Below are 22516 nucleotides of genomic sequence, written 5' to 3' on the forward strand. Positions count from 1 at the left end.
CCAAGTACAGATTTTTGTTTATAAGTTTCTAAGTTGATTCAAAAAACAAGTATAAAATACCTTGGAAACAGATATTCTTAGACTTCTACATAAATTTATTCCCCAAGATGATTTACAGGTTTATCCAAGTCTATCCACTTGTTGGCAAAAACTTAGGAAATAAAAAGAGAAACTATTTTGTCATTAGGATTTAGTGAGTTTCCCCCATCATTTTCTAAGAATGATACAGAATAGCTGTGTAGATTTATTTTAAAGTTACAGATAAAATTATACAACCAGATAGTTTAAAATGTTATGCTATATAGTATTTTCCATTTTCATTTTTTAAGCATTACACTAAATGCAACAAATAGTTTTCTAGAATTTGGCATACTAATATATATGTGTATTTTTACACATATATACACACACACATATATATGTGCATGTATGAATAAAGTTTTTTAAATGTATTTTCTTTTTATAATTTTATTTCACTTTGCAGTTACAGTGTTAGCTATAGAGAGCCCTGATAAAAATGTCATTCCTCAACCTTATGGATAGAAGGCTGGGCTCTGGATCCAAGTACCAAACAAAATTAAATGAAATGACTTGACACATAAAAATGGAAAAAAGGAATACATTCATAACATTGACCAAAACCAAGGAGAAAACATCAGTCTATATCTACTTTGCCCAAAGCAGCATCAAAACCTATAGAACGTGGGAGCCAAGTACCAGGTGACTCAGTGAGTAAGACACCTTACTGTCGACCTAAGACCTGAGTGTATTCCTGGGACTGGCTTGGTAGAAAGAGAGAACCAGCTCACATAATTGACCTCTGACCCCTCACATGAGTGCCATGACACATGCACATGAAATTAAAAACATAAAATAATAGTAAACCTTACAGAAAAGACAAAACAAAAGCCAGGGAATAGGTGTAGTCAAATTTGTCAGAACAGGGAGATATCTCTTTCTGCTGGTCCCAGGGCTGGGACTTCGGGGCAAGCTTTCTCACCCCAGCATGGTATTTCCTGTACTAAGATGGGGCTGGAAAGACCATGTTTGCAAATGCATCCCATTGCTGAGGCCAAGCAGAAAGATAGCAACCTCTGTGAGGAATGCTGCCAGTGTCCCCTTCCAAAGCAGCTAGTGTGGCTTGTGACAAGAATGCCACATCATTGGAGAGAAATACACTTATCTGAATTGCTATAAAATTGGGGCATAAAAGTCAACTGAAAGTGGCTTCAGTTCATTAGAATGCATTTCTTAGATTTAAAACATGTTGGGAAAGAGTCCTGTTTTCTGTGGCTTGTAACTGTTACCTGATCAATGATGAGCCTTCTTGCTGAACTTGCTTCTTTTCTGGTTAAAAAAAATATACAAGTTTCATTCAAGCAGCTAATGACTAGCATTCTGTGCTGCAGTCAAATTTATAAGGAAAAAAAAGAGTTTTTCCCAGAGAAATATCCAAACAAAATGTTATTATCTTAGCCCTATTTATAACTTTGGCCACATACAATATTGAATGCAATACTTACAATTATTATTCATTAAAGATTCCACTACAGACCCAGGAGTTTAAATAATTTATAGGCACAGTAATGGTCCTGTCATTTTAAGGAAGCTGAGTTCTTTATTTCAGGTAGATTGCAGTATGAACCCATCTGCATAAGGTCACAACAAAATTATGCTTAACAAGGTGATGATTAGACCCCTTTAAGCTTTGAACAGTAGCAAAGTAATCTAATTTTTATTTCAACTCAAGCTTCCTAACAAAACAAGTGCCAGGAGGGTGCATGTTAAACCTATGACCGAGAAGTCTTAGGTAGCTCACATCTGAATCTCTCATATGAAGCGTGGGAACCTGAGGAAATGAGCTTCATGACTGGCATCAGCTTTCCAAAGTCTCACAATTCCTCTTTCTAGAGATGCTCTTTCAGTAACTACAATTAGTACTGGACTACACAGAGTTTTCCAAGAGATGTTGCATTTAGGTTTAAATACAATTGGTGATAGCTGATACAATTTAAATTCCATAAATACCTGGCGGTCTCTTCGGGATTTCCGTTTGTCTTGTTGGTTCCTTCATGAAACTTCTCAGAGTTCAGCAGGGTTTTAGGAACCTTGACCAAATCAGGAAGTAAAGGTAAGGTCCACATTTGCCTGTATTGAGCCATGAAGCAATTGTCCATTTATCCAGCCTGATAAAATCATAACCACTTACAGCAGCAGGAGCTGGTGTTCTCTTCTCTTAGACATCAGAAAGGTCCCCACCTTATTCTCTACTTCCTAATATCACCAAATAGCCCATCTGAGAGCACTCTTTAGAATCAGCTTGTCCAAGGAATGTCAGGAGATGAGTTTGGAAACATGACAATATTCTATATAAGATCAACTATATGTGGACTTTAACACTGCTGTGTTGGAAAGGGAGTAAAAGCAGTATCATCTCTCCATATATCCCATAAGCTAATTGTTTTAAGTATCCAGAATGGTACCATTGTTATTTTACACACACATCCCCCCTACACACACACACACACACACACACACACACACACACACAAACACTAGGAAAGAGAGAGTTGTGCTAACCAAATTGCTCCAACCAGAATTCTTTCACTTGGGGAGTTTTAGAAGAGAATATGTAAAAAAGTATCTCTTTCTTCTAGATTCAAGTTTTTTAAAAAAAACCTAGATCTAACTTTAAAATACAGCCAACATCCCTTGAGAAGGAGAAACCATGGAAAAATTCCAAATAGTGTTGAAGCAAATTGTCCCCAGAAAGGATTGAGTTCCTGTAGTCAGAACCTAGCTTGTCATGTACACTATTTAATTTGATTAGTATAGGCATTTGGAAGGAAGTTTAAGTTTGTAATTTCATTTTAGAAAAGGCCCTGACAATCATTACTGATGTTTAAGCCTCATTCATTCCTTCAATCAACAATCATAACAATAATGTTAGCAATGCTCATTAAATTGTGGGTGTCATTAACTGTTCTAATCCTTTCAACAGCCATATCAGGTAGGCTACCTTGATACACATGTATGAAGTAGAATTTAATCAAGCTCTCCATAAACTACAGATTTAATACTGAAACTTAGATCTGTCTAATTTGACAAAATGAGCCCTTAACCTGCCTACTGTTTGCCTGTTCCAGTGTACCTGATATGTGCAACGATGGAGAAAGGAATAAGGGATATAAAATGTACAAGAAGTGCCTCTGCTTCTCAAACTATAATGTGATGAGACACATAGTAAACCAATAGGCAACCTACAAAGCAGCTTGCTATATAATATATATTACATTATAATATATAATAATCCTGCTGCCATGCACAACAGAGATTTAAAATTTATTTATAGTTTAAAAGACTTGAAATCCAAGATCAAAATGGCAGCAGGCTTAGTGTCTGATGAGGTTTTCCCTTTAGATAAAAGCTAACCAATTTGTTGTTGTGTGGTCAAATGATCTTTTGCAGTATAGTGGGATAGTGAAATGAATATGAATGAATAAGTGTTTTGTCATCCCCTCTCATAAGGTCACTAATACTGTTGGGTCAGAGCCAAATCCTTATAACCTCATTTAACATGTACCAACTCTCTTCCCAAATCTTATTCTCCAAACACCATAGGTTATATCGTCATCATAGGAGCACTGGAGAAATACATTAACTCTAAAACACAATATAGAAATATCTCTACATGCAAGGAAGTTATGTTCCAATAAATGCATTTAAGTTGAAAATGGATATTTAATTAGTATATACATATCAACAAAGCTTAGCAGTATAACTAACTCACTGAGTATGAATTGTTCACTCTTAAGATTGAGTGCCTGACTGGGAAGCTCAGCTCCTGCCTCCACCCAACATTAAGAAAGAAGATTGCACTGCATATTGCCAGCCTGGACCAGAATTCTAAGTACAAAAAGTAACTTGCCCTGTGTATGTCTCATTTTGTGCCATTTAAAAACTGAATATTCTTTCATCCAACCATAAGATGAGAATTATCTATGTAGAATATTGACTCTGGTAGTGAAAATTCAGTCCTTTATAAATCTATATCATTATCTCAGATAGGGTCTTCCACCACGGCTTCCATTAAATGAAAACAGCATTCAACAAAATACAGGTTCTGTAAGTTTTCACTGCCTCTTGCTGATTCTATTTCACCTACCTCAGGCTGTGAAGATCACAGAAGAAATAATCACACAAACGGAGTACACAGGATAAAAAGAAATCCAGTAACTCATTAAATTCTAACATATCTAAACTGACAACAGATAACTTAGCTGGAAAAATATAGGGACACTGAGCCAAAGCACATCCATCTTCTCCGAGAGTTGATTTAGTGTAAGAGCAAAGCCTGATTTCACATTCTTAGAAGCTCATGGCTGACTCAGCTTAGTTGATAGAGAGCTAAGGGACTCCCACACCCGTCTTCAACTAAGCGGGGGAAACATACACTTTACATAATGGTTGAGTCTATTTCCTGAAACCACGACGCTGGCAGATACACAAATTTATAATCAAAAGGAAAAATTAACATGCCAGTGTCTTAACACTAGGTCACATCCAGGCAAAGATCAAACATAGCCAATGATAGGAAAACTCCAGAAAGTCCATGTCTGCATTCAAATTATGGCCAGGTTAATGGTCCTCAATCTTTGTTCAAATTACAGTCACCTGAGAAGAAGCTGTCTGAATCCACTAAATCTTGATAACAATTTTTTTTTCAGGATAGTAGGTTACGAATAGTTTCTCTTTTTATTGCCTAAAATTTTGCCAACAAGTGGATAGACTTGGATTAACCTCTAAATCACCTTGGGAATAAATGAATGCAGCAGTCTAAGAATATCTGTCTCCATGGTATTTTATATTTGTTTTTTTAAATCAACTTAGAAAATTGGGTTGGGGATTTAGCTCAGTGGTAGAGTGCTTGCCTAGCAAGCGCAAGGCCCTGGGTTCGGTCCTCAGCTCCAGTAAAAAAAAAAAAAAAGAAGAAGAAGAAGAAGAAGAAGAAGAAGAAGAAGAAGAAGAAGAAGAAGAAGAAGAAGAAGAAGAAGAAGAAGAAGAAGAAGAAGAAGGAAAGAGAAGAAAAAAAGAAACTTCTAAAAAATATCTGTACTTGGGTCACAATCTCTACCCCTCAGCTGCATCCACACGGGAGACACAAACAATGAATTAGTGAGTGTCACAAACCTAAACTGTTTACAAAACATCCACTCCCCTGTAGACAGACAGCCACATAGAAACTGTTTCCATATTTCCCAGAATCCTCTGCAGTCACAGTGTACTAGAGCAAAGGGCATACCCATCTTAGGTCTCATCATTCATTGCTGTCAGAAAAGAGCGCTTCTGGCCACAAAGCAGTGTGTTAGCCTTGGCAGCTAGAAGCAGCACTGTGTCTGCATCCCGTGAGAAATAGACAAGGTGTGTAGAAGATATGCTGGCTCCTGTCTGTTAATGTTGGCTTTCATTCTAAAGGGTCCACATGAGATCTTACTAAAGAGAACATGAGGTACTCACAACACTCCACGGAATTAGGGGAAAGCTACCAAGCAAGCTTCTAGAGTAAACTAGGTGGAAGTGGGTGAATGCAAGTGGACCCCAAAGAACCCATAGCAGTTATAAATCCAAGACCAGCAATAGAAACGTGATTACTTTCTTGCCCCATTTTCTTGAACTTCCTGTCTTCCACTCCAGAGGTAACACTAGCCCTAGGTAGGAAGCAGAGAAGAAAATGTCCACTCTGTTTCTACATCTATTCCTTTCTCCCCTATAGCAAACCTGAGCATTGGAAGAGTACAAACCTCAACTCCTGAGCATAAGCAGGAATGGACGATTTCTTTTTTAATAAGGTTGCAGGGTTTTAAATTATTTAATCAGGAATATGACCATAAAATAGTATTGTTTAGAAATATACCAAAAGCTATAGGGCCTGGCTAAAATTTATGCAAAAGTAAGAAAAAAATTGGTCCTGTAGAATATATTTAAAAGGATTCTGAGACAAAAGATAAAATTATTTTTATTGTATTTTATGAGCATTGTATATGAAATCTAATACTCATAAAACTAAAATTCAAGAATTATAAATGACCATGAAAAGTACAGACTGATAATCAAATTTTACAACTTTTCAGCATTTTATATTACTATGCATGTTATCATTTATAATTCTAAATATCCCAAAGAGAGAGAAGAAATTAGTTTTTCTGGTTTTCAAAAACTTAAAAATCAATGTAAGTACTGTATTTAAGATCTTATATGTGTTAAAACAGGGCTGAAGTTAGGAAGAGAATCTAGTGATGTCTCTAAACCTTACCCACGTGTTCAGCAACTTGGGTAAAAAGTAGCCTTTTCCATGTTCCTAAAAGCTATTTTCATCATCCATAGAAAACAGTATCAAAGATTGATTTTAGTATGTGCCAGCATTTTTTGAGAAATCTTCATGGAAGAAATTAAGAATTTCTACTGGTCTTTAAAGGTTTTCTGTAGCCCAATAATAGGTTTCTCCACTGAGGCAGCAAGCCAGATCGAGGCAGGAATGAATCACATGAACTATCTAAGGCAGGGCACTTAAACACCCTGTAGGCACAGGGTGATGACCTGTTGCCACAAGCTGGGTTTGTGCCCAATTATGGTGTACTTTTAGGCAAGGTCTTGAGCACTGGCAACTTTGGGGGAGGAGCTGGGGCCACTGCCACCGCTGCTGAGAATGCAGAACTGGAATTTTGGCAGCTTTTCTTTATTGGAAATTCTCTGAAGGTGGGCTTTGGAGAGAGAAATGGGGCTCCATGAAGTGAGCTGGAGGTTCCAGCCTAACAGTCTCATAGGGCTCCCATTTTAATGCAGGACGAAACCTACATTAAATGAACAGAAACTAAGAAATTAGTGAAAAAAAGAAAGAAAGAAAAGAAAATACAAGAAGCAAAACTTATAACCCTATAACTGTGGTAGGATAGAAAGGATCACAGGCTTGGAGCTAGGCACTGTATGTTAGGTGGCTGGAGAGCTGGGATTCATCAGTAGGCTGAGGTACTGATGAGTTAGTGCACTAGAATTAATATCAATATGCCTTCCTAGGAAGAAATCACTCTGCACACCTGAGATTAGTAAAGAAAAGCTCTGTAATAATAGTGTACATCCTGCTCTGACTAATGTACAAAGAGGAGCCTGCCATGAATAGAAGATTTCCCTAATACACACACACACACACACACACACACACACACACACACACACACACACACACACTTTAGGCTTATGCATTCCATATACAATGTAATTCTTAAACTGTTTTCAGGTCTTAGGCCCCAGGTTATAATTTGAACAATTTAAATAGAGACAAGAGACTACAAGTTTGGCCACTTTGCCAAATGGGACACAGCAAAGATTGCTACAATTATTTCTTAAGTACATCTATAAGATGAATTGCTAAATGGTCTTATTAATACAAAACTGGAGCCAGATATTGGGGTGAAAGCTGAGAATTCAGAGGAATAGAACAAGCCACAGCCACAAGTTCTTACCCTAGGAAATCCTCAGCCAAGAGAGCTACTTCCTGTATACTCATGCCTATATCCATTCTGTGCCCTGCCATCTCACTTCCTCTCTCCACCCAGCTACATCACTTCCTCTTTCTGCCCAGCTTTATCACTTCTTGTCTGTCTTTACAGACCCACAGACCTCTTTGATTAACTAGTGCTGGGAATTAATGCCGCGTGCCACCATACCTGGCTCTGTTCCCAGTGTGGCCTTGAACTCACAGAGATCCAGATGAATCTCTGCCACCTGAATGCTAGGATTAAAGGCATGTGCTACCATTGCCTGACTTCTATGTTTAATATAGTGGCTGTCTTTTTTCCTCTGATCCTTAGATAAACTTTATTGGGGTACACAAATAAAATATCACCACATACATCAGTGTTGTTCTTTTGAATAGTTACCTGGGGTCCTCTTGCCTACCTGGCAGAAGTATGTTTTTCCTGATAAGAGCATAGGGGACTTAATGGCAGACCAGGACTTAATAATGGCTGTGACTTTGTGCTTCATTCTTGAGCTGCCTGTTAGAGGTTTGTTCTTTGCTAAGGAGATGGGCCTAATGACTAGGATGTAAGTCAGGGTTGTCTCCTTTTGTTATGGGAATGGAGCCGAATTATAGATCAATCTTGGCAAACAAACATTAGAATCCTAGCATCCCAAACTTCACTTATCTCTTACAGGCCTGGTTAGCATGCTTCTTATCCTGGGGTTATTTTGGAGGTAACTCTGTGTCACTAATACATAACCAAGGGCCGTTGGATTAGAGTGGAGTGGACATAGAAATGCCATTGATGATTCTTTTGCAGCCTGAAGGAGACATGGCTTGAAAACCTGGGCAGGAAGAAATTTGGATTTCCACAAGAGTGCAATGAGATTTAATTATTACCAGATAGGAGTGATTTTTGCTTACCTTAGTTGAAATAAATATAATATAAAAGACCTCATTTTGCCTGATCAGGAATCTGGGTAAGCCATGGTGGGAGTGGAAAGGACGGTGTGAATGAAAAAGAAAAAAGAAATAAAAAGGAAAGGAAAGGACATGAAAGCTCCTAGGTATGGTGGAGGAGAAAGTTTACTACTGTAGATAGAAGGGAGAACAGAGCCAGAGCCAGGGACATCTAGGAGAGACTAGAGTGGCCATGACCCTGAGCCTTGTGAGAGAGTAGAAGGGAAAGAAGAAGGGAGGGAGGGGAACCGGATGCAGCAACCAGGAGGTCAAAGGTACAAAGGGGCTGGGTAACCAAAATGTCCGAATTATACAGGGAAGAGCCTCTGGGGGAAGGGCAGCCCAACCCCTGGGCTGGAGAGTTTAGGGTAGAGTGTGGGGTATGCCAACCAAACCCTGAAACAGGTAGGGATTGAAGGATACTGGGAGAACCTGAAGGCCAGGTCTGCTTTGAGATGTTAAGTAGTCACCCCAGCCCTTTGAAACTTAAGACAGGCATCATCTAGAAGACAGGCAGAACAAGGAAGCACTTTTCACTTCCTTCATTCTTTTTGTTTTGCAGGTGAACCTTGGCCAGGTTCATACTACATGTCCTGAGGTCACTTTTGTGCAATTTATAAGAAAAGATGTCTTTTTAGGAGAAAGCAGACAAAACTTGCCCAATGATTGTAGACAGAAGTCTGTCTTGCCCAGTCTCACAGATGTTCAGTCCCAAATAAACATACAGAGACTTATATTAATTATAAACTGTTTGGCCTATTGCTCAGGCTTATAACTAACTAGCTCTTATGTTTAAATTAACCCATAACTCTTGTCTATGTTTAGCCAAGGCTTGGTACCTTTTCTCAGTCCAGCATTGTCATCTTACTTCCTCTGCCTCTGAGTGGTCTGGCTGGTCTTGCTGACTATGATCATCTCTGCCTTTCCCCTTCCCAGCCTTCTCCTAGTCTGGTCACCCAGCCTACACTTCCTGTCTGGCTACTGGCCAATCAGTGTTTTATTAAGCCAATAGGAGTGACAAATCTTTACAGTGTACAAAAGCATTATCCCACAACAAATGATTCTTTTCTCCCTACAATTAAAAGTACACAATCCTTTGGCCCACAGCCATTTCAGGAAACCCTCCCATTGTTTGAAGTCGCCTCTGTTTACATAGTTGCCATTAGAACTTCTCTATTGTTGAAGTCTTTTTCTTAAAGGGTAGTTGTGAACTGTGGTTGCTTATCTATCAGTCCTACAATTATTGTCTTTTCCCATCCTTTCAGCACAAAGAAGCAGACTGTATTTCTGTTTCATTTATTTTTACATAAAGAATGCCTAGTTTTGGCAAAGTAAAGAAATATTTTGAAAATGAGCATTGTAACAACTTAATCCCAACACTCAGGAAGTGAAAGCAGAAGAATCATGAGTTTCAGTCTAGCCTAAAACATAGTCACTACCTGTCACACACACACACACACACAAAAAGAATAGCATAATATGCATATATATTTATTTTACATAATAGGAAAAATAATTTTTAAGTTTTATTCTAAAATAAATCTATTCTATTTCTGATCTCTGTATGAAAATTTTAATACCAAATAAATAACTTTCTGACCTGCAGAACTGGGAGGTAAATTCTCCTTGTCACTAAATTTGTGATTTTAGCTTGAAAAAATTTCTTTACTTGAGGAAAAACAGTCACACACACACACACACACACACACACACACACACACACACACACCAAACAACAACAACAAAACATTGTTCCAATTACTTGGATTACATTTTTTTAGCAGCCTGAACAGTTATATCCACAACTCAACCCTTAGAATGTCTGTGTATGTTACATTTACAAGAAATTTTAGGGAGAAAGGGAATTGCCCAAAACTGAGGGCTTGCAGCAGGAGAATTTAGGCTGCTAATCAGCTAGCATTCTCTAACTTGGCAGGAGATCTGTTTACTTCTTCATTTATAGAATAAGATTGTTAGTTTTGATTAAAAAAAAAAACTCATCATTCGATTTTGTTTCATAGATGGATATGTTGGTATATCTAAAGAACTATTACAGATCAGAAACGCACAATGATTTTTCATTTGTGTCTCATAATTTTTACAATTTAGCTTTCACATTTAGGTCTATGAACCTTTTTGAGTTATTTTCTGTATCATAACACGGGAAGACTAGCCCGTGCTGTTATTTCATGTGGAATTTCAACCACTATGAAACATTTGTTGTAAAACTTTTCTCTACTCATTGAGCCATCATGTGGCCCTTGTTAAAATATACTCTACTGTAAAAGTGAAGCTCTGCTGTTTAGTATTGTTATGTATGTCAGGCTGGAGCCCAAACCCACACCATCTTCAGTGTTTTAATTTATGGTAAGTTTGAGTTCAGAATATGTGAGTTACTCTAGTTTCATACCTCCCTTTGAACATTGTTTTGACCCTTCTGAGTTTCTTTCCATGTGTATTTTAGTACTAGCATGTTAATTTTGGCACAACTTAGGCTTTTAATACACTCTGTGTTGAATCAGTAGAACTGTTTGGGGAACATCATCACCTGAATAGTATTAAACCTTCTAAACAGTGAACATGTGTTCACTTAGTACTTCTGTAATTTCTCTTGGTAATATTTTCTTTTTTAATTTTAATTAACTAAATTTAATTTTTGTGTGGGGGATGGGGGAGTGGGTGGGTGTGAGTGTGTGTCCCATAGCACACAGGTAGAGGGCAACTTACTAGAGTCTTTCCTGCTTTGCCCTTCGGAGCCCCAACATGAGGGTTGTTCTGCTTGCTAAGACACTTGCTTTGCTCCCTGTATTGGAATGCCTCCCTTTCTGGAAGCATCTCCCAGGCCGCCTCTCCAGCTGTTTTCTCCTCTACCTGCCCTAACCACTTGTCCCTCCCCTTCTACTCGGTAAGTGTCACCATGGAGCCCCTTGCTCTGTCTACTTTACTACAAAAGCCACACTGGTGTGCTAGGATTCCTCTTGATCTCCTGAGCCCCTATCTTGTTGAAACATACCTCTCTGGTTGTTAATTCATTATCTGTGAGCTCCTATGAGTCCAGGTTAGTCGATTCTGTGGTGTTTCTTTTGATGTCCTTGACCCCTCTGGCTCCTGCAATACTTATTCCCTCTTCTCAGCAGGATTCCCCCAGCTTGGGCTAATGCTGGGCTGTGGGTTTCTGCATTTGCTTCCATCAGTTGCTGGAGGAAACCTCTCTGGTGACAATTGGGCTAGGTACCAGTCTATGAGTATAGCAGAACATCATTAGACATCAAGACATCATTGCATTGACTTTTTTTTTCTTTCTCCAATCATGTTTGTGTTTGGTTCTATCCTAGATCTCTGGATCATCCAGCCTCTGGGTTCTGGCACTTAATTTTAATCTTGTCTATAGCTCATATTGTTGAGCAGCTTTATAACTGCCATATATATATATATATATATATATATATATATATATATATATTGTGGAATATTTCACTGGGAGTGTACACCACCTCCATCTTTAATCTGTTTCAATTTTCAAATTCTGTCAGTTACCTTATTATGTTCCCCAATATACTGTGTCCCCCAATAAAATTTATCTGAGGGTCAGAGGAAAAAGCTATCCACTATAAGTAAACATAGAAGTCAGGCAATGGTAGCACATGCCTTAAATCCTATCACTTGGATGGCAGGGATCTGTCTGGATCTCTGTGAGTTCAAAGCCACACTGGGGATCAGAGCCAAGCGTGGTGACACATGCCTTTAACCAAAGAGGTCTGGAGGTCTGTACAGACAGACAGGAAGTGACAGAGCTGGGCAGGAAGAGGAAGTAATGTAGCTGGGCTGAGAGAGCCAATGAGAGAACAGAACAGAAAGGCATATAGGTGTGGGTAGACAGGAAGTGGCTTGCTCTTTGGAAGCTGCAGAGTTGGTGAGATGAGGTTAGCTGTGGATTTTCCTACTCCTCTGATCTCTCTCAGGCTTTAACCCCAGTATCTGGCTCCGGGTTTTTATTTAATAAGACTATTTAGCAATCATCTACATTACCTTTTCTTGGCCAGCCATAGAAATTCATATACATCAATGTGGGCTCATTTATATGCCGGTCTCCAGATATCAAATAAAGTCATCCACAAATTTAAAAAAGTAAAATAAAATAAGAAAAGAAACATAGCTCTCCACTCCCTCACGGCCTCTCTTCGCTCCTCTCTGGAACTTCCTAACATCTCCGGAGGAGCTGCCTGCTAAGTCCTGCAGCTTCCTTAAGTCCTTTTGGGCCTCCCCACCCTTATCCTCTCTTTCTCTTTGTTTCCTCCCTAAATGCTTGTGGGGTGAAGGTGGGAGGGGTGGGCACAGATTACTGGAATCTTCCCTATGGTAGAATTCATTTTAGGACTCCTCCTTTTCTCCTTAAACTCAATTCCTTTCTCAGACTCGGAGGTTTTCTTAAAGCCTCACTGTTTTGCTGAAAATGGCTTGATGGCCAAAGATAGCACATTTGAGTTTCATATTCTCCAAGATTGTAACAACTTCCACCACTGCATAAGCAAATAATCCTAAAGTCTCTTGTCTCTAAGGTTCTACAGCTTTCCACTCCTAAATCTTTTCCTCTATGATTTCTCTATGCTTTGCTCTCAAGAAATCTTTCAAGAGTATTGTGTAAATAGTCTTTATCTCAGGATTTGTAAAAACACCGGGTGAGGTTAAAGAATCCATAAAATCTGCAATAAAAATTGGTTTAAAACACATAAGAAAAGCTTCTAGCTAAAACCTATACATTGCTAACCAGAAAATAAAGCAAGGTTTTAGAATTTAAAAAAAAATTTAGTCTTATACTTACATTTTAAATTATACCTTGTAATTATATCCTTAACTAAAGCATTTATCTAGTAAGCTCTGCTTCACTGACCACCAAAATATCCTCATAAGAACATGTGCTAAGAAAATGGAATTTAAAGGTATCCTAATCATGTTCTACCTCTGTCCACTTACTGTGTAAAGATGACATAGGACCTCACCTGGTTACATGAAACGGTAGGGTAACTGAGGACCACACCTGGCTTCATGAAATGGTAGGGTAACATTGGAACACACCTAGTTACATAAAATGGGAAGGTGACGTAGGAACACACCTAGTTACATAAAAGAGTAGGTGCTCCATCACCGCTGTCCTTAAAACCCAGTTCTTTACACTGTTGTGTAGGTAAGCCTTTTTACCATTTCATACTTACCAAAAACCCTTTGATTTGTTTTGCTTTAATTTAAGAATTTTTTTTTCTGAGACAGGGTTTCTCTGTGTAACTTTGCGCCTTTCCTGGAACTCACTCTGTAGCCCAGGTTGGCCTCCAACTCACAGAGATCCACCTACCTCTGCCTCCCAAGTGCTGGGATTAAAGGCTTGCATCACCACCGCCTGGCTTAATTTAAGATTTTTATTATTCATATGTAAGTAATATTTGTAAATAATGTGTCTAGTAATTTGGCTTGAAAGTAACAGCATAAAACAAGAGAGATGTACAGGCAGAGACATGTTTATAGTTGCTGATTTTAAAAAGATTAACAATGATGTACTTTGTGGCATCTTTCTTTTCATTATATTTTTAAATAGATTTTCAACTTTGAGACAGTTCAATTTTGGAACAAAAAAGATCACAAGCTATTTGTTATTTGTCTTTAAAACTTGCAATTGTATTTTTAAAAAAATAGTAGCCTTGTAGCTTAATAAATATTCCAAGCTCTCATAGGTCTTTTTAAATGACAAGTTTAAAATGTAGTAATAATTTTAAAATGTATTTATACAGTAACTACTCCTCAGTATTGCTCTCTAAATTGAGATACACATTAAACACATCAGCCAAGTACAAGCTATGAGAACTATATTTTTACTGTGTCTGAGACTGAAGCCACTTCAATGTAGCACCTGATTTTGTCCCCGTATCACTCTAATTCATGCAACACTTGTCACCCCAAACTTTCTGCTCATCTTCTTTGTTGTTAGTGCCTGTCATGCTTTCTGGCTAGTGAGCTTCTATTAAAGCATTTCATGAGTGAATAAATGAACAGAAAGAGCGGGTATTGAACTTTCAAAGGAAAATGAGCCATTATTAAACTGGGGATGAAGGGCTGACCAAGGCTCAGGTGAGTGATAAAGACACTCACAAGGCACTTTCATGATCAGAGAATGGTAGGGCCTTTGAGGTATATAGGGTGAGGAGGTGAAAGTGTAATTACACCTGGAGAAAATGATCAGATAAATCCGACTGGATTGGGCACAAGCATGGGTGGCATATGGTCCTCCTGCCAAATCCTGGCCCTTCCCTATCATCAGTGAAGTTTCCTAGAACATAGCTATGTCTGCTCATTGCCTGTGGCTACTTTCTGCTATAATGATGGAGTCCAGAGCAGAGACACATTGTAGTCCATAGGAACCACAAACCTTGAAATATTTACCTCCTAGCCTTTTACAAGAAGTTCGCCAACCTTGGATGTAAGTGTCCATCAATAGGAAGTAGTGGGAAATGAGACTGTAAAATTACTAGGATGCTAGAACATAGAATGTACATTTGTGGCTGACTTTGGACATGATGTTTACCACTGATGAGAGAAGTCATGCATATTAAGGTGACAGATCCCAGCACTTTCAGCCCATCCCATGGGAGGCAGATTACAAGGAGAAACAACTCTGGGAGGAATGGCCACTGCCAAATATAGAAGATGGTAAGGGTGGGAATTATGGAAGCAGAAGCCAGGGCAGGGAGAGATAGTGACTGTGGAAGTAGAACATTAAAAAGACACAGGCAGCATAGATCAACATAGATATATTCTGATAATGGGAGAAAATAAATGCTAAGAAGGAAATACCAGTAAGTAGTCCAAGTTTCAATGGTAGATTCCTTGCAAGGAAAAAAAAATGCAAAAAGCAAAACTATAGAACAAGTTGGTTTTCTGAGAATAATTTTAATTTTTGAAGAATCTGTGCCATCGGATACTGTCTGAACAGAAATATTTGGCAGGTGTCAGAAATATAGAACCCAAGGTCAAAGGCAAGGACTAAAGTCATGATGTTTATTTGAAACATAAAGATTAATCTCTAAAGGAAGTGTAGTAGAATGTGTGTTAGTCCTAAAGAGTGTCACTCCTGGTGAGTGAAAGCAATGGCGACACACAGTGAACAGCAAGGATTTCACAGGTAGCAGACCACTGTATAAAATCAGTTCAGGATGAAGGATGTGATTAATTCCACTCAACCTTATTGCTGAAAATTCAATGGAAATATCCAACATACCTTAAACATCTCATGTGCTTGAGGAGTAAATCACATTTTACATAGAGAAAAGGGATTTTGTAAATATGAAAAAGAAATCTCATTATAGGATCATAGCAAAAATAAGTAACTTTTCACAAGGAATTTCAAGACTGTTTTATTCTGATATATCAATGATTTAAAGGTAGAATAGGGGTTTCATTGGCTTTGAAAATTATTAAGCAGCTCATTAAAGTTACAAATTAAAAACTCTATTTTCTTATTAATCTCCCAATTTTTTAAGCCCTCAGTCTCATTTCTCCCAACCATTATCATTGTCCAGCCTCCTCTACAATGGTTTTTAAGCCTTTTGATGATTTTTCATCTTATTCAAACAATTAATTAAGTACTTTTGTATGACTAAACTTTAATTAAATATCAAACACTTATATACCTTTAAAATGTTTCCTGTTTCATTATGAACAAAATATTTAAATACTTGTTGTAAAATATTTAAATACTTATAATAAGTAAATAATATAAGACTTAACTGTTAACAAATTTCATACTAAACATAAACTTAGTCAAACTCCCATGTTAAATTGTATGATGAAGTTAATTGCTCAACTGTGTATTACTCAACTTAGATCCATTATAAATCCACAAAGTATTGAACATTACTAGTTCATAAAATAAGAATGTATTTACGATCTGTGTGTGGTATTACTATATCCTGGTTTGGTCCCTTGAATATCCCTGCTATTAATTTGAAATCTCTATAAGGCCAAAAGAAGCTCACTCATTACTACAGTAAGTAAATAATCCTAAGCAATTTCAGATATTGACAAGCTCTGCCTGAGATTACATTAGGATATACTGATATCTAAAACTAATCCTTAATTATAATTGGAAAGAATCATGTGATGTGAGTTTCGGATCCAATTACATAAATCTATACTCTTCCCTTGTGTTTGCCTAACTTGGTCAGATTTTAGATATTTTTGAAGACTTTTGAACTTTAATGAATCCTATAGTGTTTACCATATCTTCTAATTCCATGTAAGTATTATGTATTAAGAATGACAGGTGGGGGTGGAGAGATGTCTCAGCAGTTAAGAGCACTGGCTGCTCTTCCAGAGGTCCTGAGTTCAATTCCTAGCAACCACATTATGGCTCATAATCATCTCTCATGCAAACTGACGCCCTCTTCTGGCAAGAAGTCATAGGGTACTCATATACATTAAATAAATACATCTTTAAAAAGAAAAAAAGTTTAAAAAAGAATGACAGCCATACTAGACTTGATGGTTCATGCCTTTAATCCCAGTACTCTGGAGGCAGAGGCAGGCAGATCTTTGAGAGTTTGAAGTCAGCTTGGTTTACATTGTGAGTCCCAGATAGCCAGGGCTGTGCAGTAAAATCCTATCTCAAAATTAAAAAAAAAAAAGAAAAAGAAAGAAAGAAAGAAAAAAGAAACGAATGACAGCCGTATTAGCTTTAGATGTTTCCTTTATTGGACTTAGATGTTTCCTAAACGTAGAGACAAACTGAAATGCAACATGCTGATGGGTTTTGTATGAAGACCATGGTGCAGGTAAAGTGAGTGAAGTAGATGTGACTAGGAAAAAACAAAGGAGTTGAACACTTGAAGGGCAGTGTAAGTGTATGCTACACTACAGAGTTTGGATTTTTCACTGGATGGCAAGTCCTTAGGTAGTTAAAGGGTGTTGCAGATGACAGAAATGTAAAGGATGGTTTGAAGAAGCACTACCAAGTGCTGGGGACTTACGGCTTGCAAAAATATGAGCAAGAAATGTTGAGTGTGGGGTGCAAAAGTTATGTGCCCAGAAAGAAAGTTGGAATCGGAAGTAGCTGTGATAGAATTCTCCAACCTATTAGCTGCAGGGTTTTGATGCAGAAAAGAACAAAAACTGAAGGAGAATGCATGGCTTGAGGAGTAATGGTGTAGTTAAGCAGGCTCCCCAGTGCCGGCTTAGTGGCTATCTTCCCAAGCTGTCATACTGCATGCACTTCTCCCTGGCAATTTAATTTAAGCCATTCCTCCATTTATTAAGGATTGCTATTGCTCAGCCTCAATAAGCTCTATGTGAATATATATGAAGTAGCTCCTTACAAGAGTCCAATTTTGATGCCATTTTGTGTTTTCTTAGGCTTCTGAATTATTGAATTTCAGACTGAAAAGAAATGTCATCCTAGGGGTTTGAAAATATTTTCTAAGAAAAAATGGAGAATGTAATATTCAACAAATTTCCCTAAGAAAATGTCTTCATCTCTTCATGATTCTGTACTTTTTTAGCCTTAGTATATCTTGGTTTATGATTCTTTATTCTCCTGGCTACATCCTCCTTTTTAAGTGTGTGTTTCACGTTTTATGGCTTAATAAAGGGGCAATATTTTTATTATCTGGTTAATTTTTTGAGGATTAGCTGCATAAAATATGTAATAGTCAATAGTTTTCTCTTTAGAATTTTACCAAAAATCTGATTTTGAAATACATGAATTATTCAACTATAGTAATACTACCATTTAAACTGCTTTGAGGGAAGGAAGTTGGTTTCCTATCAGATATTATCTGGAGTAAATCCACTTACTTGTCGTTTTCTCTTTTTTTGTGGCAGTCTTGTTTGAGGAAAAAAGAATAACTTTAAACAAATACTTGATTTTCAGCATGTGGCAAATACTGCTGGCAGCAACAGGGAATAAAATCTACTCAGGACACACATATATGTGCACACACACCCTTAAATGAATACTTATTTAGTGATAAATACTCTAGTGGAAATAAAACAGAGCTGGGCCTTGGGGTGAAGGAGAATGGAAATCTTGGTATTTCTAGCAAAGGTTTCAGAGAGAAGATTTACATATTTAAGGAAAATTTTTAAAGGAAGGGTAAATAAATGGCAGTTATCAGAGGAAGGTATCTTATTGGGGAAGCATACAGCAAAGGCTAAGTTTCTGAGGGGTGTTGAGCAAGAGTCCATGAGAAACTGAAGCATCGAGGCTGATCTGGCTGCATCTAAACGCAGGAGCAAGAAGTGAAGGAAGAGAAGTTCCTGGGTGAGGGCATTTCCCACAGCCTGTGAGGTTACTTTTAGGACCTGCCCTTAGATGAATAAGATGGGAAGACAAGATGTGAGAATTTCAATGATATGAGTGATATAATTTGACTTGTGTGTTTGGCAGGATCAAGATTACAAAATAAATGTGAAATTAGGACTTGAACAGAGAAAAATCTGTCTAGAAACTGTCAGTGCAATCAGCTGGAGTCAATTTAGGGAAAGCAGCCCTGGGGGATGCTCCCCAAATGTACTCTCCAAACTACAGTGCTAAAAAGAAAGCAAATAAAGCTAGCTATGGAAATTCATCCGTCTTAGAAGAAGGTTTGAAATGCACATGTACATTGGAAGTGGAATAATCAAAATGTATTTTTTACAGCTTCATTCAAAAGTTGGGTAGTAGAGTAGAAAAGAGGCAGACGGGGGAGTTAAGTGTCTTTCTTCCTTCATCCAAGTACCACATTGTTCTTTAAAACAGGCTCCTGGGATTGATCTGTGACTTGGGGTAGATCACCAAATTTAAACTACTTTAAAGAGAGAAACAATGTTAATTTTCTTTAAGTATCTCTTTGCTTAAAAGAAACAAAATCTTGGCAGCATATTATCAGCTTTTTAAAAGCATGACCTTAGGTAGTCCAAACACTTACCCAATACCAGAAACACTCCTGGGCAATCTCTCAGGGTCACAAAGCATTTCTGAAATTTGTGTGCACAACATATGGAAAGATATTATCTAATCTTAACTGGTCATGTTGTTATACTGTTATTACTGTTACCATAATCAACATAGCCATGATTGTCAAACATGCCCAAAGGTCCCTTTATGATTAAAGATGTTTTATTTGTACAAACTCAAACTTTTTCCCTGGGCACACCATGTCCTATATAAATCCTGCCAATTTTTTGTTCGGTCATTATTCAGAATATGTTACCAAGTACTCACTTACCTTAAGCTTCTTGGGATTTTGTGAACATTGTGAACTAAACACAAAACCCCCAAAATGGGACAAGAATGAACCATGGGACTATATATGTCTTAATGATATTAAATGTTTATTTTATTATTTTACTTCTGATATTATAATACAATTACAGCATTTCTTCCTTCTCTTTCCTTTCTCCAAAACCTCCCATAAACCTTTCCTTGCTATTTTTCAAATGTATGGCATCTTTTTCATTAACTACTGTTATATTTATATACATATATGTGCCTATGTATATATACCCCCTAAATATAACCTTCTGAGTCTGCATAATGTCGCCTGTATGTATGTTTTAAGGGTTGACCATTTGGTATTGGACATTGGTGTACTTTTCCCTAGGAAAGACTATTCCTCCCACTCTCAGCTTTCCTCAGTTACTTGGAACTCTTTGTGAAGGACTGAAGCTTCATGAGCTTTCCCTGTCTGTGTTAGCATGACAATTGGTGCCCTCATTGTTCAGCTCACATTGAGGCAGCTATATTAGTGAGACTTTATGGGTACAGTTCATGGTACTACTAGGAGACACAATCTCACAGTGAACTCTTTGATTCTCTGGCCCTTCCAATCTTTTCCACCTCCCTGTTGGCAATGTCACCTGAGCCCTAAGTGTGGGTGTTGTTTTGTACAGGTATCCATTGAGACTGAGCCCCACAACTGTGTATTTTGATTAGTTGTAGTTTTCTGTAATGGTCTCCATCTGTTGCAAAGAGAAGTTCCTTTGGTTAGTGGTGAGGACTACATTCAACTGTGGGTGTAAGTACAAATGTCTGTAGATTATTGTTAGGGATTAGTCTGGTTTAGAAAAGTGGTGGTTGTGGGTTCTTTTCCAAGATCCATAACTTCACTAACACTGACTAGTTGGCTAGGTTTCTGCTACCAGGCATGCTTTCTCTCTTGCTGAGTGGGTCTTAAGTTCAATTAGAGAGCTGCTGGTCACCACCAAGGTACAGACGTCACTACTACAGTCTTAGAGTTATCATGCCATGATGGTCATTTGTGGTTCATAGGCATCATGGCTGGATAGGACTGTTGGTTGCTTCCCTCCTTTAGAAGCTTGCATGGAACATTCTGGTACCTCAGGAAGGAGTCATCATTCAGGTCAGTTCCAGCTCAGGAGTCTCTGAGCCCTGTTTCTGAAGTTCATGGTGGCTTCTGAAACAGAGACTGTCCTTACACCTCTTGGAAGTAACCAAGGGCAATAGCAATAGTATTTTTGAGATCTCTTGGACAAATCTGACCAACAATTCAAAACTGGGCTTCTCTTGTCTGGTATTGGGGTTTGTGTTGCATGGATTTAGTTTGTGGAGGGAACATTCTCAGCCCAGGTAAGAAAGGTTTGTTTAAACTATTTATGTGTATTTATATACAAAATCAAGTGTTTTGTAGATTTTTTTAAATAGTTAATAGTATGACTCCTTATGGCTTTTTCAGACATCTTTATTGTTTCACCCTCCTCCCACCTTCTACGTTTACCTCCCTTCCCATCCCTAGAGTCTCCCTTTTCCCATGTCCTCTGCCATTTCGCTTGGACCCTGTTTTTCCCCTTTTGATTAGTCTTCAAATCTCCTAGCCTTGGAATGTTCCTTTTTACTTTGTCTGGTTTCTGCAGTTATTCCAGACTTTCTATTCACATCTGAATACTTGGATGGTAGACGAAATCTCAAAGTTGTTTTGATTTTCATTTAGCTAATTGCTAAGGACACTGAACATTTTTTGAGATATTTCTTACTCTTTTTTTTTTCTTCTTTTGAGAATTCACTGTTCAGGTCAAGGCCCATTTTTTAAATGGGTTGTTTTTGGTTTTTTGTTTTATTTTTGACTATTGACTATTTTTGACTATTAATATGACTATTCTGAGTATTAATCCTCTGTCAAATGTGCAGCCAGCAAAGACTCAGGAAGTTCTTTCCTATGCCTGTATCGTGTAGGGTATTGGCTATGTTTTCTTCTAGAAGTTTTGGTATTTCAGGTTTCATATTTAGGTCTTTAATCCATCTGGAATTTGTTTTTGTACAATGTGATAGATATCAGTCTAATTTGATTCTTCTGCATGTGGACATCTCATTTTCCCAGTACTATTTGACTTTTATCATCTTTGCTAAATACTAGGTGGTTTAATTACAAATTGTGCATGTTTAGGTCTTTATTTTTTTCCATTCGTTTGTATGTCTGTTTTCGTGCCAGTACCATATGTTTTTATTACTATGGCACTACAGTATTTCTTAAAATCTGGTATTCTCTCCTCCAGCATTGTTCATTTTACTAGGACTGTTTTTAAAAGCTATACAGGGTATCTTGTGGTTCCATGTGAATTTTAGAATAGATTTTTTTCTTCTATTTCTGTAAAGAAGAATATGATAGGGATTTCAGTTGGGATTCCATTGAATCTGCAAATAGTGTTTAGTAAAATGGTCAGTTTACATTATTAATTCTGCCAATCCATGAGCATTGGATGTCTTTCCATTTTCTTCCATCTTTTTCTGTCTCTTCCTTCATAGGTCTAAAGACTTTGTTGCAGAGGTTCTTCATTTCCTGAGGTTTATTCTTGGGTATTTTATTTGCTTTGAGGCTATTGTAAATGGGAGTGTGTCCATTATCTCCTTCTCTGTGTGTTTGTTATTGGTGTATAGAAAAGCTACTGGTTTGTACAATTTGTTTCTGTTTGCTGCCACATAACTGAATGTTTTTATCATTTCTAAAAGTTTTCTGGTAGAAGTTTTGGGATTACTATGTATAAAAACATCTATAAATA

The 22516-nt window shown here is 37.6% G+C and overlaps 1 protein-coding gene and 1 long non-coding RNA gene across 3 annotated transcripts in view; one reads left to right on the top strand and one right to left on the bottom strand.

The window, feature by feature from the left end:
- Window positions 1-22516, top strand: part of Grid2 (glutamate ionotropic receptor delta type subunit 2) — a 1417491-nt gene that overhangs the window by 896365 nt on the left and 498610 nt on the right. The gene's annotated exons all lie outside the window — the stretch shown is intronic.
- On the bottom strand, window positions 652-11941 carry LOC143272165 (uncharacterized). Its single transcript, XR_013049600.1, has 3 exons — window positions 11493-11941; window positions 2029-2108; window positions 652-1347 (listed from the first exon to the last, which is right to left on the bottom strand). It is a non-coding gene; the product is annotated as an uncharacterized LOC143272165 (long non-coding RNA).

The sequence above is a fragment of the Peromyscus maniculatus genome, chromosome 3 (genome assembly GCF_049852395.1).
Source record: "Peromyscus maniculatus bairdii isolate BWxNUB_F1_BW_parent chromosome 3, HU_Pman_BW_mat_3.1, whole genome shotgun sequence".
Lineage (NCBI taxonomy): Eukaryota > Metazoa > Chordata > Mammalia > Rodentia > Cricetidae > Peromyscus > Peromyscus maniculatus.